The following is a 17,490-nucleotide window of genomic DNA, read 5'->3' as shown; positions in this document are numbered from 1 at the left end:
TCCCATGATATCAATACCCCAAACAGCGAAGGGGATAGGTGACAGGACTGAGGATGGTAGGACTGGGCTTATTCGGGATACATTGCTGAAGAGTTGGCACTCCTTGCACTTCTTGACGAATTGTATTGCATCCTGATGAATTGTTGGCCAGTAGTAGCCTTGTCTTATGATCTTATGAGCTAGGGCTTTTGCAGACATGTGGTCTCCGCATATTCCTTCATGCACTTCTGCCAAGCAGTACTTTGCTTCTTCTGGGCCAATGCACTTCAGGGTAGGAGATGAGAAGGTCCTGCGGTAGAGTACTCCTTCTTCGAGGAAGAACTTGGCTGCTTTTGCTTTAAATCTTTGAGCTTTTCCTTTATCTTCTGGGAGTCCCCCTTTGTCCAAGTGATCTATGAAGGGAGTCATCCAATTTTGAGTGCTTTCTATTTCCAAGACCTCTCCGGATTCAATTGATGGTTTGTGGAGGTCCTCGAAGTAGACTGAGCAGTCTAGGTCTGATGAATTCCGGACTAATTTGGATAGGATATCCGCTTCTTCATTTTCTTCTCGGCATATTTGGAGGATTTGGTGGCTTGGGATTGAAGCTAAATAGCTCTGAACCAGTGCTTGGTACTTCGCCAGAGTAGGGTCCTTTGCTATGTATTCTCCGTTTGTTTGTTTGATCACTATCTGGGAGTCGCTGTAAATTTGTAAGTCCTGGACCCTTAGAGTCCGGGAGAGCTTTAGTCCTGCGATCAGCGCCTCATATTCTGCTTGGTTGTTTGTTGCCGGGAAGTTGAAGGATATAGCTGTCTGAATCTTGAATCCTTCTGGGCTCCTGAGTATGAGTCCGGCTCCTGACCTCTCGGTTGTTGAAGAACCATCTACTTTTAAGGTCCAGGCTCCTGGACTAATTTCCTTTTTTGGCTCCTGATCCATGTCCATTGGTTCTTGGTCTTCTTCTGGGAAGTTGCATTCGATTATGAAATCTACAAGAACTTGAGCTTTGATTGCAGTCCTGGGAATGAAGCTTAGGTTGAACTGGCTCAATTCCACAGCCCAATTAACAAGTCTTCCCGAGATTTCTGGCTTGTGCAGTATTTTTCTTAGTGGTTGATTTGTTACTACTTTGATCTCCCTCCCTTGGAAGTAGTGTCTGAGTTTTCTTGATGTTGTAACCAAAGCAAAAGCAAACTTCTCCAATCTTGGGTATCTTGTTTCTGAATCTTTTAGGACTTGGCTTACGTAGTAGACTGGTTGCTGTGTTCCATTTTCTTCCCTGATCAGGGCAGCTCCTACGGCTTGTGCTCCTGCTGATAAGTATAAGTAGAGAGGCTGTTCTGGCTTGGCTTTAGTTAGGACTGGTGGCTGAGAGAGGTAAGTTTTGATTTCCTCGAATGCTTTCTGGCACTCTGGGCTCCAGTTTACCTCTTTCTTGTTGGTTGCTCCTTTGAGTAGATCAAAGAAAGGTAAGCATCTCTCTGCTAGTTTTGAGACAAATCTCCTGAGTGCTGCTAGTGATCCTGCTAGCTTCTGCACATCTTTTTGCGTCCTGGGAGCTTTCATCTCTTGGATTGCTTTTATTTTCTCCGGATTGGCTTCTATGCCTCTGCTGCTGATCATGAACCCTAGGAACTTCCCTGCTCCTACTCCGAAGGTGCATTTCTCCGGGTTTAGCTTTAGTTGGTTCTTCCTTAGATTTTCAAAGCATTCCTTCAGATCTTCCAAATGCCCTTGTATAGTTGTTGATTTAGAAATCATGTCATCGACATAGCATTCCAAGTTTCTCCCAATCTGGTACTTGAATATCTTATTCATGGCTCTTTGGTAAGTGGATCCTGCGCTGGTAAGCCCGAAGGGTAGCATCACATAAGCGTAGACTGCTCTGTGAGTTATGAATGCTGTCTTAGGGATGTCCTTCGGGTTCATCTTTATTTGGTTGTATCCGGAGAAGGCGTCCATGAAACTTAGCATTACATGTCCTGAGGTGGCATCTATCAGCTGATCAATGTTTGGAAGGGGATACGGGTCCTTCGGGCATGCATTATTTAGGTCAGTGTAGTCCACGCACATTCTCCATTTGCCGTTGGACTTCTTAACCATGACCACGTTAGCTAGCCACTCCGGATATTTGATCTCTTTGATGATTCCTGCTTTGAGTAGCTTTTCTACTTCTTCGTCAATGGCTCTCTGCCTCTCTGGAGCAAAGTTTCTTCTCTTCTGCTTTACTGGTTTTTTGTTGGGGTTGACATCCAAGCTGTGCATTGCTATGGACTCATGTAGTCCTGGCATGTCCCTTGGACTCCAGGCAAAAACATCTTTATACTCCCGGAGCAGGGAAACTAATCTCTCCTTGAAGGACTCCTCGAGTCCTGACCCAATCCTCACTTTTTTGCCTGAATTGGTTGCATCTACTTCGATTTCTTCTGTTTCGACCGCTGCTTCAATTTTTGCTTGTTCTTTGTTTGAGATCATTTGATGAATCCGAGCTTCAGAGTTCTTCTTTAGATAGTTGTTTGCTTTTTCAGGTTCTTCGGTTGCTTGCATGGTAGGACGAGGTTGGTCTAGGACTCGATTTGTCTTGTCCACTACCATGACTTGGTTGCTTGCCAGTTCTTCTGGACTTGTTTTGCTTGGTTCTTCCCTTGTCCGGGGTCTGTGCTTCTTCGTGCTTTGTTGCTTGCGAAGGACCGTAGCCTTCCTCTTGTTATCTTGATGGGTTTCTGCCATAACTAACCCCTGGTTGTAGCATGTTTCAGCAACTCCGTAATCTCCTTTAATCTCCCCGACTCCCGTCGGGGTTAGGAACTTAATCTTGAGATGGGAGATTGAAGTTATTGCTTGCATCATGGTCAGAGCTGATCTGCCAATAATTCCGTTGTATGAGGAAGGAGCGTTGATCACATAAAATTTGATGACATGAGTCGCTTGGTTAGGAGCAGATCCAAAAATGACTGGCAGATACAAAGTTCCTTGGATCGGGACTAAGTTGTGGCCGAAGCCATAGAGTGGGTCTTCTCGACATTCATTTGAGCGGACGCTCCCTAACTGCATTCTATCCACTGTGTGCTTGAATAGAATATTTACTGAGGAGCCATTGTCTATGAGCATTCTTCTTACTTCATTATCAAAGATGTCCAGAGTGACAACCAAAGCTGCATTGTGATGAGGGTTGACTCCTTCATAGTCCTTGCTGCTGAAGGATATCACCAGGTCTGGGAGCGATTGGATTGAGAGTACTTCTTCGCCGAAGCCCGGGCTCCCGGGTGGGGAGTAGGATCCGCCTAGGACCACATTGACTATATTCTTTCCTTTCTTCTGTGCTTCTCCTCTGCTGTTGTCCCGAACTAAGTACTTGTTCATATTCCCCTTTTTCACTTGGTCCTCAATGAAGTACTTTAGTGATAAGCAATTCTCGGTTTTGTGGCCATGGGTCTCGTGATAATCACATTGCCTATTGTAGGGCCTACTCTCCGGAGGAGTTTGCATTGGCTTCGGAGGATAATAGAAAGGCTTTTCTTTGACTTCTTTCAAGATTTCTTCCCGGGTCATGTTGAGAGGAGTCCAGTCCGGCTCCTGTTTCGGCTCCCGAGCTTGCTTCACGGGTCCTGGGTCGCTGTTCGACTCCTGCTTAGGACCAAGTCTTTGGAAAACCGGGTTTGCTTGTCTTTCTTGGCTTTGGTTGCTTTGCTTGAATTTCTTGTCCTGATGGTAACCTCCTTTCGGTCGGTCATCAGTGTTTTTATTCCTGAACCCTCCATTCCGGGTCATTCTCATTGCTTGGAGCACGTCTGTTTCCTTAATGAATCTGGCGGCCATGGAATAAGCTGCTGCCAGACTTTGCGGCTCCTTATTGACTAGCTCCACAATATACCTTTCGTTGTGCTCTGGGTCCAGATTTCTTCTAAAAATGCTTAAAGCTTCCCTCTCATCCAGATTTGAAACTTTATTGATTGCTTCCTGGAACCGGCGCATGTATGCAGATAGGGATTCATTGTCGTGCTGCCGGATTGTCTCCAGGTGACACATGTGCATTTCGTGCGTTTTGTTCGCCCGAAATCTCCTGAGGAAAGAGGCTCGAAATTCCTTCCAGGAATGGATGCTGCGGGAGGGGATTCTGCTGAACCATCTCTGGGCCCCTCCCTTAAGTGTTGAAGCGAAGAACCTTGATTTCGTCAAGTCATTGTAGTAGTATATCTGCGCTATCTGTTCAAAGTAGTTCAAGTGCTCCTCCGGGTCTCCCAGACCATCAAAGGAGTCAAAGTTGTAATGTTTCAAGTCCCGCTGCCGGGGGATAGCTTCTAAGGAGTAGCTGAAAGGAGTGAGTGTTTCTCCAATCTCCACTCCTGAGTCTCTGTCCATCTTCCTCTGCAATTCATAGATCATGTCTTTTAGGTCCTTCTGTTTCTCTTCTTCTTCATCATCAGAAATCAGCTCCGGAGTGGGGTCTCTCCGGGTTCTTTTGCTCCTAGGCTTGGTCAACAGCTTCTCTTCTTCTAATTGTATTCTCTTTTGGATCTTTAGCTCGAGCTTTGCTTCTTCTTCTTTCCTGATTTGCTCCCGGACTTCTTCCAACTTTCTCTGTTTGGCAGCTTCTGCTTCTTTTTTGCCTTGATCTTTTTTGCTTTTCTTCCCCTTGGCTCCAATGCGGTCGAACACCGACCTCTTTGATTGCTGGGAGTCCCCGGATTCCTCCGGCTCCTCCTCTAGTTCTGCCTCTTCTTGGAGGCGGGTCTGCTCCTGTCTGTATAGTCTGATTGCTTCTGCTAGTTCATCGCTTGTGAGGTTAGCCATGTGCTCTTCGGCTACCGGGACATTTGTGTACTTGTACTGATTGAGCTCTATGAGGGTTCTGGCATCCCTTGTGTTTACAATTCTCTCCACTACGGGAGTGTGTAGTGGTTGCTCCTGGAATGTTTCTCTCTCGGCTCCTGGGTCAAGGGCCTGGGAGTGGTCCGGCTCCTGGACCTGAGCACTAGCAGATGGTCTTCCAGAGGTATTCTTTCCTGGTCTTGCCATTTCTCAACAATACCAACAACAAACAACAACAATATGCCACAGAGAATATCGGTCTATGGTTGCTTTATGAAATTTGCAGAAACTACCCAAAATAACGACAAATACTAGCAAATAGCTTCCTGGGAGCAGTTCAAACGATTTTATGGGACTATTCAACGATGAAGTACAACGCAAAGTTATATTCAAACTAGAACAATAACGATTAAAACTAACGATAGCTCACACAAACGTGGCTTAACCAACAAAACGAGCTCACACAAACGTGGCCTAAAGTAACGAGCGCATACAAACGTGGCCGATATGAGCAACATTCATGTTTACGTAAAGGGTTGGTTGCTTGAGTTCTTACAAGTTTGAATAAATGGACTCTTTGAAGAGTTTGCTGATGAAGGTGAATCCAGGGGCACCGAGACCCAAGGATGGAGAGCCCCTCCTTCTAGCGCCAAATGATAACTCCTGGTGGCGGGGCTGCTCCTTCGACACCGCCCTGGATCCTTCGCCGCTATAGAGGTGTAGCTGTGGTTGGGTTCCTACAAAACAACGCCGGAAGGGGGGTTGGAGTCCCGCGGCGCCTCCGGCGTGAGAGTAAGAACTAGCTTTTTGGGAAGATGAAGATGATTATAAATGCAGGGTGGCTGTGTGTATATATGAGTGTGTGAGAATGATTAACCCCAAAACCTCACCTTCTTGGGCTATTTATAGCTCAAGGGTAGGGTTTTGGGGTTGGTACCTTTGAATCGTAGCCATTGGTTCTGGGAGCGGAGGGCACCTGGCGGGAGTGGATGCTTTACACGCGTCAGCGCGGGACTGGTCGAGGAATGTTTTGAGGATCCTCTGACACGTGGCCTGATTATTCCCATGATTGATGTGTGACAGTTGTCCCCGTCACGTGCTTGGGCCAACGTCTCACGTGTTGGGATTTATCAGGGTTTCGCTAATGGGACTAAGCTGGTCAGGAGTGGTAGTGTGCGGGAGTATCCCTTCCAGGAGCTGCGTAGAGTTATGAGCCTAGGAGTAGGCATTCCCGGAGCTGCACGGAGTTAGGAGCTTAGGAGTAGGCCTCCCAGGAGCTGTATGGAGCTGAAGGCCTAGGAGTAGTTCTCCCAGGAGCTGTATGGAGCTGAAGGCCTAGGAGTAGTTCTCCCAGGAGCTGTGTGGAGTTAGGAGCCTAGGAGTAGGCCTCCCAGGAACTGTATGGAGCTGAAGGCCTGGGGGTGGTTCTCCCAGGAGCCATATGGACTATCAAGACAGGTTCCCAGTTTTAAGGTTTATTTAACTAATTATTCTAGACAAAGGATCCTGCAGCCACACCTATACCAAAGTGTCTTGCATACATTAATTCTGGAAATAAGAAAAGTTCATGACAAAATTGATTATTTAATTTACTGAGGAGTAGGTTGTTATTATGAGTCATATGTTTGGAGCTTGTTAAGGAAGGAAGACATTGTTGTTAACAGGGAAACTAGGCAATGTTATTACATAAATTAACAGCAGTATCAATTAACAAATATTAAATGATTAATAACAGTCGATTAGGACTTCGAAAAGACAAAATTCAAAGTGATACAGTGAAACACTAAATAATCAAATACTTGCTTAATAGACAGGGGAATCAATACATAGTGGATAGTGAGAGGCCGTCATTAAATAATGTCCACTGGCACAAGTGTTGGCTAGATCGTTAAGTACGTGTAAGACAAGGTTAAAGATCAATAGTTCCACCTCCTTTATGGAGTGGAAAGATATAGGAAGAGAAAAAAGAGAAACATCTCAGTAATTTTATCTTGAATAGCAGATTATACAGAACCTCATTACAAGTGTTTTGTTTACCTTCAGGATGCTAGAGAGCTCGACAGGGTGACTGCAACCAATAGCAGCTCCCCAAGCACGGGAGTGAACATTGAATTTCGCTCACTCGAAAAAGGTAAAAGGTAATGAGAAAACAAGTGTTTATCAGTGTTCTACAAATTAGTATGCCAACCTAGCCCAAGAGTAACTTTTCAGTCCCTAGCACTTATACATAGGGACCATGGGCATTTCTCAAGGCTGAACATAGGCAGTTTGATTCTGTAAATCTTTATTCGTATTACGGTATACTATAGCAATGTACGCGTCTTAATATTTTAGGCTACATTCCCAATAATTAAATTACCGATGACTACAAAGTAATACAAACATGTCCTGATATAACAGTTCTATAAATACATAATTTTTTATAATAGTGACAAGGATCGAAACATCATATCTAATTATCGAGATTAAACCAAAGACGAAAGCGTACCTAAATCTATAAACCATGATTGTGACATTACGCTTCTTGAATCCATAAGCCGATAACTGTGAGGGTAACTGAATCACGAATAACGTAACTCTTTATATATACCGCCTAACTCTCATTATAATTTAACTAGTTGATAACCCGTGCGAAGCACGAGCCGAGTTAATTTATTTAAATAATTTTTAAAAATCATAGTAATAGGGGTGCTATGTCAAAATTTCTAATTTGTACTCAGAAAACCCCACCTAAACTATGTAGTGGTTAAAAGAATTGCTCAAGATACGAATATGAGTGATACATCATGAAAATGTATGTTTTGTATATAACTAGGCATAAACATGTCAAAAATGGATATTTTTATAATTTTAATTTAATATATGATTCACACATTTGTATTCAACAAACTCAAAAATTTAATTACAGTGATCACGCATAAGTAATATGCGTATAGTCCAAACAAAATATTAGTAACTATAAGTTGGTCGGTATTTTAACCACTATTACACGCTAATATGTATTTTCGGACATCCAGTTTTAAAAGTGGGGTAATCCGTACATTTTCTTATTGATTCATTGTTAATTAAATATATTATTTATTACAGTATAATTGATTATTAAAAAAAATTACAATTACAATATAGTTCTAATAATCATATTAATTTATCGAATATCAATTTATAACCGTACAATATATATGAATCTAGAGGTGAAATAAATATTAGAAAAATAGGGAATTAAAGTTATTATTAATTTTATTTTTTTATTTACAATTATTTTAAGAAAAGTAAAAAAATTGTAATATACATGTGATAATTATTTGCATTAGAATTATAATAAAAAAGATTGTAATAATATAGTTTCAATTATTTTATTATTTCATTAAAAAGTAGTATAGAGTTATATAGAGTCATATCAGAAATATGATTATCGAGCTGAAATGAAAAATAGGATTATCGAGCTGAAATAAAAATAGAATAATTATAATACGATTTCAACAATTTAGTTATTTCATTAAAAATAATATAATATAGAGTTGTATCAAAAATAAGATGATTGGAGTGAAACCAAAATATGGGTTGAACAAAAATAAGGTGATATAAAATTTGGGACCATTTTAAAAAAGGGTTTTGCATATTAATAAAGATATGATATTTGTGTTATGATTATAATAAAAAGATGATTTATTATATAATTTCAAAAATTTAATTATTTTATTAAAATATACTATTGAGTTATATGGGAAATATGACTACCGAGTTGAAATCAATATAAGAATTGTAATTAAAAATGGCCATAAAATAATACATAATATTATAGGTCATATAGAAGTAAAAGAAGAATAAAAAATATACATTAGAGTTATAATAAAACTTAAAAAAATGTGAAACCAAAAGTTGATGAAAACCAAAAAAGGTGAAATCAAAGTAACATTTAAAAGAGTGTTTCACTTATTAATAAAGGTTATTAATTATAATAAATAAAAATATTTTAATTATACTACGATTTCAAAATTTTTAGTGTTTTATTAAAATATACCATCGAGTCATATGAGAAATAAGATTACTGAGTTAAAATCAATATAAGAATTGCAATTAAAAAATGGGTAAAATAATATATATAATATTATAAGTCATATAGAAATTAAAGAATAATTAGTGGGCGATACTTATAAATAAAGAAGTATAATAAAAATAGAATTCTACTAATTCTACTAAATCAAAACGGCTAAAAATAATATATTTTCAAATAAAAGTATGTTACATTATCTATATTTATATTTATAATTAGGATGGTCTTGGTGTTGCTTAGAAATCAAGAAGTATAATTACAATAGAATTCTAATAATTATATTAAAAAAAAATTATGATTCTATTATAGTAAGTATGTTAGATATATTTGAGATGTCATATCTAATATGATTTGTGTTTAGTTTTTAAAACTTAACAACAGGACAAATCAGGACTTATTGGAAGTCAACTTAATATCAGAACTTAAGGTCATATCAGAACTTAAGTGCGGGAAGAATTTCAGTTAAGGAAGCTGATTTACAGGAGAAGATCTAGACTAAAACAAAAGAAGATATGCATGGAAAGAGTTAGATGACTGGAAGACTTGTAGAAGAAATTTGATTGATATATTTTAGGAGACAGAATTGTATTCCATATCAATTAGAAGTTATCTTGTAACTGTGTACTATATAAACACAGACTTAGGGTTTACACTATATGTGTTATCATTATCGAGAAGATTATACATTGTAACCTAGCAGCTCTTAGTGATATTTGTTCATCACTGAGAGAGAACAACAGTTCTTATTGTAACAGAGTTTATTCAATATACTTGATCTTTGTTATATACTTGTGTTAAATCGATTTTATTGTATAAACACTGTATTCAACCCCCTTCTACAGTGTTGTGTGACCTAACAAGTGGTATCAGAGCTTATCTGTTAACACACATACAGTAAAGATCCAAACAATCATGTCTGAAGAAATACAAACTCCAACTAAGCCCACCAAAACTCAAGAAACTCAAAACACCCAAACCCACAGTCGATTTGAGACTATTAGGGTTCCCATATTGAGACCGTCTGAGTATCCCATATGGAAAGTGAAGATGGCTATGTTTCTGGAAGCTACAGATCCAGAATACCTTGACAGAATTAATGAAGGACCACATAAGCCAATCAAGTTCTCTATTATAGTTGCTGATCAACCAGCAAAGACCATACCAAAGGAGAAAAGTGAGTATACAGCTGAAGACATATGCTCTATTGCCAAAGATGCAATGGTAAGGCATTTGCTCATAGTGCCATTAATAATGTCATGTCAAATAGGGTAATTCATTGCAAGACTGCAAAGGAGATATGGGATGCTTTGGAGACAAGATGCTAAGGAACTGATGCAATCAAGAAGAACAAGAGGACTATACTCACTCAAGAGTATGAACACTTTGACTCAAAAGTTGATGAGTCATAAACTGATTTGTATGATAGGTTTGTCAAATTATTGAATGATCTGTCACTAGTGGACAAGGAATATGATTTTGAAGATTCAAATCTAAAATTCCTTTTAGCTCTTCCTGAAAATTGGGATTTGAAGTCTACTACCATGAGAGACAACTATGACCTTACTGAAACTACTCTTGTTGAAATTTATGGTATGCTCAAGACTTATGAACTTGAGATGGATTAAAGGAGCAAGAGGCATGGAAGAAAGTCAAGGACAGTTGCTCTTAAAGCTGAGGAGGAATCTCCTAAAGCTGTTGCCTTAAAGAGGTGCAAAGAAAAGGCTCTCATCATAAAGTCTGATTTAGAGTCATTATATTCTGATGATGATGATTCAGAAACTGAAAGTTTACCTGAAATGGATGCTGATGAAGAGATGATGAAATTGTGTGCTCTTATGGTGAAGGGTATCACAACCTACAGGAAATTCAGAAAAGGCAAGAAGCTTTCCAGGAAAAGTGGAAGTTCTGATAAGAAAGGATTCAGAAAGTCTGAAGGTAAAGGAACGTCTGAAAGAGGAGACAACTCAAATGTCAAATACTACAATTGTGGTGAAAGAGGCCACATATCTCCTGACTACAAGAAAGGAAAAAATGACAAAGGCAAGGCACTTGTCACAAATAATAAAAGCTGGACAAACACTTTAGATTCTGAACAAGAGGTGAGCTATGTGAAAGGCATATGTCTTAGCCTATTTGTTTATTCGAGGATTTAACTCAACTCAAATAAGAATGTAATGAGTAAATAGTGGATCTATCGTCAGAGAGATCTCATAGAGTAACATCTGTCAAAGGGTTAAGAAACATTATTCATCTACAGACTTGAAGACTTAATTCACTGGAAGAAGCTCAAGAAATTGATCAAGCCTCAGTGATATAAATCAAGATTGTGGATTTAATCAAGTGACAGAGATCTCGTCAGGGTATCAATTAATTACAAGGATTTAGTCTGAAAAAAATAAAGAGTATCAAGGTCAAGGCTTGAAGAAACGTCATGGAAGTTAGTCACTCATGAACCGGACAGTACATCGAGTGTCAACATTGAAGTGGTGGAATTGATTCATAATTGACAGTAATTTTCAGAAGATTTTCAGAAGAATGGTTGCTGCTCAAGATTAGTATTAATTCTCTATTAATTAATTAAGTCAAATAATTTAATTAAGAAAATAAATTATATCTGCAAAGATTAATTTATTGATTAATTGAATTAATTGATTAATTAATTCAGAATTAATATTAAGGATTTTCAGAATTGTTATTAGATTAAAATCTATTAATAATTCAGTAAGACAATATGATTTGAACTACTATGACAATCGGTATGACAATTGATAGTCATACCGAAAGTCTTGCTAGTTCATTCTGATTGTCTTGCTAGCTATTGGGATTGTCTTGCTAGTTCAAAAGGATAGTCTCACCGAAAGTCCTACCAGTTTAAATGGATTGTCATGCCAGTTCATTTGATTGTCTTGCCGAAAGTCTTGCTGATTCAACTGGATTGTTTTGTTTACTTAAACAACAAAAAAGCAGAAGACATTCATGAAATTATTCATACTGAACACACAAGTCAAGAACAAGCAGAAAAGAAAAACAAGCAGCAATATTTCATCTTTTCATCTGCTTTATTCAAGATCAAAATTCTAGATTGTAAAATTAAATCCAAACCACTAGAATTATTTATCTTGTTCTTGTGTAACAATCTAGCAGATTAAAATCCCTAGAACTTAATCTCAAATCGCATTTAGCATTTGATCTTTTCATTGCAAAAATAGAAAAAGTTCATGTCGAATTTATTCTAGATTTGTAATAATTGATTTGAGATTAATCCCTTGTAAACGATACCGTTGTTGTAACACCTTTCAAGTTTAATAAAAGTTTTATTTAACTTGAATTTTGTTTCACATTTTTATTCCGCATTTTATTCGATTAAACGGTATTGTTTGTATTCAACTCCCCCCTTCTACAAACAAATTGGGACCTAACAATTGGTATCAGAGCCTTCTGATTAACGTACAAATCAAGATCCTAGACTTTTGTGTTTCTTTCACTCCTTGAATTTTTTATTCACTCAAAAATTCATAATGACTACACAAAAAGTTGGAACCGTTAAAATTCCACTATTCGATAAAGAAAATTATGTTATGTGGAAGAAGAAGATGCTATTGTTTTTACAAGTTGCTAATCCCAAATATCTGGAAGTGTTGAAGAAGGGTCCAAAAATTCCTATGGTTATTGAACCAGAGGTAATAGAAAATGATGTGGTGATCACCAAAGCTAGAACTTATGTGAAAGATCCTGAGGATTTCTCTCCTGCTAAAATAGAAGAAGCCTCCCTGGATGCTAGCCTTCAATTAATTTTAGTAGATTCCCTTGATCCCTTGATGAATAGACATGTGATGAATTGTAAAGATTCCAAACATATCTGGGAAACTATTGAGGTTATTAATGAAGGCACAGAGGAAGTTAGGGATAATAAGTTAGAAATCCTAACCTCTGAGTATGAATACTTTAAATCCAATCCAGGAGAAGGAATCACTGAAGTGTTTGAGAGGTACAATGCATTGATCAACAACCTGAACATTAATGGTAAATACTATTCCATCAGGGAGGTCAACAAAAAGTTCCTTCTAACACTGCCAACTCATCTCGAACATAGAATCACTGCCATAAGAGAAGCAAGAGATCTAAGTGAGATTTCTTTGGAAAGGCTCTATGGTGTGTTAAAGACTTATGAGTTGGAGCAGATTCAGCAGAAGGAAGTTTATGGGAAAGGAAGAGTGGTCAGCACATCTACTGCTCTAGTAGCTGATGAATATCAACAATAATCTCAACAGTCAGAATGAATGGTACAGTCTTCCAAGGTTGAAGAAAATGTGATAGTAGCAGAATTTGATCCTCCTACTACAAATCAATCGGGAGATGATTTTTATTCCTTGGAAGAACTGGAGCAATTGGAGGATGAGTCAATGGCCCTGATTGTCAAGAGATTCTCAAATGTCAGATTCAAAAGGAATCCCAAGTTCAAGTACAAGTCCAACTACAACAGATTCTAGAAAGGTGGATCTTCATCCTCTAACACCAGCAGTGGTGGGTATAAAACAGGGATGGTTGATCGAAGCACCATTCGATGCTTCAACTGCAATGAGTTGGGACACTTTGCCACAGAATGCAGGAAGCCAAAACAAGTTAGGAAGAACTCTTACGATTCTAATCAGAAGAGTAAATCTGAAAGGGCTTACCTGGCAAAGGGAAGAAGCTGGGATGATACTGACAGTGAAGATGAAGAAGTTAGGAATCTTGCTCTCATGGCTAGTGATGCAAACACCTCATCGTCAAGAAAAGAGGTAAAATTTACTGATGTTGAATTAGTTTATCATCTAGGAGGTTCCTTAGATTGTGCTCGTCGTGATAATGAATTGTTAAATCAACAAATCAAAGACCTTGAGAAAGAGGTCAATGAATTAAGACTTGTGCATATTAATCAAGATAAATTAAAAGAACAAGTATCTTTTCTAGAGAATAGAGTTGACTGTTATAGACAACTTGAAACTATTCTCAAAGACAAGATCACCGGTCTTGAGGCTAAGGTTAAAGCTTACTTTAATTCTTGTTCGAAGTCCAAAGAGTTTTACAATAAGCAAGCTGTTAATTAAACATCTGGAATAGGTTATGATTACAATGCTGCTATTGGAAAATTAGGCATAAACTCCCCTCCTCATGTCTGTGCTAAAGGCAGGGAAGTACCACATGTGCTTAAGGTTGTTGATGAACCCCTCTATAAAGAATCAATTGTTGAACCATTTGATGAGACCTCATTTATTATTCAAGAAGAAATCCGTGCTGAAGATAATGCTAATGAGAAAGCTGTCTCCAAGTCAAGTGTGTCAAAAGTTCCAGTCAAGGTTGTGAAAGCAACTGAGACTAACTCAGACACACATGAGTTGGATAACACAAATGCCATGTCTACCATGCATAAGTTGCCTATTGTTAATCCCTCTCATAAAGCATGTGGTGTTCCTGATTGTATGTCTTGTGCTTTTAATCTGATGTATGCTTATTTTAATGGTAAGCATGTTTCTAATGATAAGACTACTCCTCGTCAGTATGTGAATAATAGAAAGCATGATAGGTCTAAGACTGCTAGTCCTCCTAAAGCTAGAAAGGAGACATTTGTGCCTAAGCCTAAACAGAAATTTATCAAGGCTGTTCACAAGGTCAAATGTCCAGTCATTGAGAAAGTTGAGAATATTAAAATTAAGAATGTTGTTTTGCCTGATAAAGGCCAATTTTACAAATATGCCGGACCCAGCCAAACTTGGGTTCCGAAGAAGGTCTAATCCATTTGTATTGCAGGGCATTAAACAGGTACAACCGGTAGTGTGGATTCTTGACAGCGGATCGTCAAGACATATGACCGGAGATAGAGCCCTGTGATAAGTGGATTTTATATCCACTTGGAATGCTTTATTACAAGATTAAATTGGTGTTTTGGACTCAAGTTGTTGGTATTTTGATGTGTTTTTGTGTTATTGCATTTCAGGTATCAGTTAAATGAAGAAAAGAGCTTTTAAAGGAAATATGATGAAAAGTGATCAGAATTGGAAGTCAAGGCCATTGTCAAGTTGTAGAGAATCTCAATAGCTTCGCGTGGGCAGTTGAATCGCCTAATTCTGACGAGTAGAACTCAAGTTATGGTCAAAACAAGATTCATCAGAATATTTTTTCCAGTCAGTAGCTGAGCGCCCGCTCAGAGAGCTGAGCGCCCGCTCAGGAGAGCTGAGCGGCCGCTCAGGGCGCGGCTGGTCGCTGATTTCGCTGAAAAAACCTTTTTGAGTAGAATTTAACGATTTTAAGGGTCCAGGTCCACTAGGGGCGTATATATACTTAAAAAAAGGGTTTTCATCATCCGGGAAGATTGGGATACCAAGGAGAAGACCTAGAAGCACAGAACAACTCCGAAAAAGAAGATCTTGTTTTCAACTTGTGATTCTTTGAATTAGTTGTAACTTTGGATGCTCGTTTTCGTTCTTGTTGAACCTAGATCTTGTTTATTCGTACTTTGATTATTATTTAGTTTATTAAGACTTTGTTTATACCATGCTTTCATTGGAACCCATGGTGACGATGAGTTCGATTATGGGCTAATCGTTGTCATGGGATTCTAGCGGATTTACTTATGGATTTCAATAGTTAATTGTTTCGATATCTTGGTGTGTGGTGATTGATTGATATCCTAGTATTGGTTGTGCTTATTCGTCTTATGTGCGTAGCTAACATATAAGATAGCGTGTTAATCTCTATTGAAGCGACAGTGAATATAGAGGTTTAGAACTTGCCATGCTAGCATAGGTTCATGTATTGTATGCATGATTCGTAGGTAACTCTAACCGTTTTACTTGCCCTATGTAATCAAGATAGATAACTTGTTCTTAAACCATTATGTTGTCAAATTCTATAGACATATAGGGTCTCAATATAATTGGTGCCTATTCAGCTTCTATCTCTTTTGTGGATGTCTGGTAGAATGGTACTCGTGCAACGAAAGTTGGCGTTTATCAGTTTCGTGTTATCTGATTAGTGTCATCACCATCACATGCTAAGGTTAAAAACAATAAGGCTATTGAATGAAGTATTTAATGAAGTTAGGATCCCATGTTTGTCATATATAGTAATTCAACCTCAATTCTCTTAGTTAATGTTATTTAGTATAATCTCTTAGTTTAATAAAAACCCAATTTGTTATTTGTCTTAGCATTGAGCAATAACCATACATTGTTGCATAAGTGCATAAATTGAACTTAACCTAAACCAGTCTCTGTGGGAACGAATCTGATTTATATCTTATACTACTTGCGAACGCGTATACTTGCGTGAATATTAGCGCGTGTTTTCGCCCTAACAAGTTTTTGGCGCCGCTGCCGGGGACTCGGTGTTAATTTTTAGTTTATGTGCTTGTCATCAGTGGTCGTTAAAGTTCACTGACTCGGATTCTTTTACTTTCACAGTTTTTTTGTTTGTGTTTCAGGTACTCATTACAATGGGAGATCCAGCAGCACGAACGAAAGCCTTGATGGACTTTTCTCAACCCAAGATTAATGACATTCAATCTAGCATTGTCCGGCCAGCTATCACAGCTAATACCTTTAAGATCAAGCCTGGCATAATTCAATGGGTGCAGAATTCAATCCAGTTTGGGGGTTCTTCAACGGAAGATCCCAATATGCACATTAGGGATTTCATTGAGATCTGCGACACCTTCAAGTTCAACGGTGTTTCTGAAGATGTTGTGAAGCTGAGACTGTTCCCATTCTCTCTGAGGGATAAGGCTAAGATCTGGTTACACTCTCTACCAGCTGGTTCGATTACTACTTGGGAGGATCTTGCTCAGAAATTCCTTACTAAATTCTTCCCTATGGCGAAGACAGCTGCAATCAGAAACGCTATTACTCAATTTGCGCAGCAAATGGGAGAATCGCTAAGTGAAGCTTGGGAGCGCTACAAGGAGATACTTAGGAAGTGTCCTCATCATGGAATTCCTGATTGGATGATCATCACTTGTTTTTACAATGGGTTGGGAGCACAGTCCAGACCCATGCTCGATGCAGCATCAGGCGGAGCATTATGTGCAAAGAGCTATGAGGAAGCTTATGATCTAATTGAACTGATGGCTGCTAATGAATATCAGTATCCAACCCAGAGATGTCCACAGGGCAAGGTAGCAGGAGTTCTTGAGGTGGATACAGCTACGGCTATCACTGCTCAACTAAAGGCGTTGTCTATGAAGATCGATTCTCTGGCTTACTATGGTGTTAAGCAGATAACCAGTGTTTGTGAGCTGTGTGCAGGTCCGCATGCGACAGAACAATGCGCTATATCTAGCGACTCAGCTCAGTTTGTGAGCAACTTTCAGAGATCGCAACAACCAGTTCCAGACACTTATCATCCTGACAACTGGAATCATCCTAACTTCAGCTGGAGCAACAATCAGAATGCGATGCAACAGCCATTCCAACAGTTTGCAAATAAGCTATTTAACCCTCCTGGTTTTCAGCAACAATTTACACCAAGACAACAACTCCAACTTCAACGACAAACTAATGACGCAGGTCTATCTTCGAATGAAAAATATGAATTGGAGGAGTTGAGGCTTATGTATAAAAACCAGGCTCTTATATGCCAAAGCCAGGCTGTTTCTATCCAGAATC

General features: G+C 38.7%; 1 non-coding gene across 1 annotated transcript; it reads right to left on the bottom strand.

Annotated features, from left to right (window-relative positions):
• Positions 1-16,712: 16,712 nt before the first annotated feature.
• Positions 16,713-16,819, bottom strand: LOC141682182 (small nucleolar RNA R71). Its single transcript, XR_012559583.1, has one exon. It is a non-coding gene; the product is annotated as a small nucleolar RNA R71 (small nucleolar RNA).
• Between the last annotated feature and the right edge of the window lie 671 nt (positions 16,820-17,490).

Source organism: Apium graveolens, chromosome 8 (genome assembly GCF_009905375.1).
Source record: "Apium graveolens cultivar Ventura chromosome 8, ASM990537v1, whole genome shotgun sequence".
In the NCBI taxonomy this organism is placed as follows: domain Eukaryota; kingdom Viridiplantae; phylum Streptophyta; class Magnoliopsida; order Apiales; family Apiaceae; genus Apium; species Apium graveolens.
Note: the sequence above shows the minus strand (reverse complement) of the source record. Positions and strands in the feature narration are given on the sequence as shown.